Raw genomic sequence first — 735 nt, forward strand, 5'->3', positions numbered from 1 at the left:
AAATATGAGAAGATCGGTAAGCAGATATGTCAACGGCAGATCTAAAATAGATCTGAAACAACAACGGACCAGTAAAATTCTCTGAATCGATATAGCTACCGCTTTGGCAACAAGACCAAGACAACTAAATTTTATGACTTCTCTTGTTACATGTACCTATCAAATTAAAATCCTAAATATAATCTTTCTGACTGAAAACAATATAGAAAAACCGTAGGCGGCGGCGGAGATTTAGAATCGCGAAACCTAGAAGATGAGAAGTGACACTCTTCCATCGCCCCAATGTTCAACCCATTAAACTTGGGCTTTATTGGAGATCTCAGCCCATTTTCTTGTTTGCCTATGAATTAAGGGTGAATTTGGAACTTAAAGTTGATAGATAAATATGGGATAAATTAGTCTAAATTTAACAAGTTTCCAGGTGTTTCATTTTTTTATAATTTAGTTAATTTTTCAAATATTGTTATACTTAAAATCAATATAATTGATAATCGGTTGTCGACAAAAAAATCAATATAATTGATAACCGAACCGAATTTAATAAGTAAATATAAAAAAATATAATTTTATCATAAATAACTTATAAAATATAAAATCCAACCCTTAAAAAAATATTTATCTTTACATATATAAATTTTGGTTTAGTAGCCATTAATTTCTTTAATTGTAATCTTTCTACGCATACATTATTTGAAAACCAGTGAAACAAAAAAATACGAGAAATGAAATATTATG

General features: G+C 28.7%; 1 non-coding gene across 1 annotated transcript; it reads right to left on the bottom strand.

Annotated features, from left to right (window-relative positions):
• Positions 1-104, bottom strand: LOC136234510 (small nucleolar RNA snoR109). Its single transcript, XR_010691389.1, has one exon. It is a non-coding gene; the product is annotated as a small nucleolar RNA snoR109 (small nucleolar RNA).
• Positions 105-735: the final 631 nt, after the last annotated feature.

The sequence above is a fragment of the Euphorbia lathyris genome, chromosome 6 (assembly GCF_963576675.1).
Source record: "Euphorbia lathyris chromosome 6, ddEupLath1.1, whole genome shotgun sequence".
NCBI lineage: Eukaryota > Viridiplantae > Streptophyta > Magnoliopsida > Malpighiales > Euphorbiaceae > Euphorbia > Euphorbia lathyris.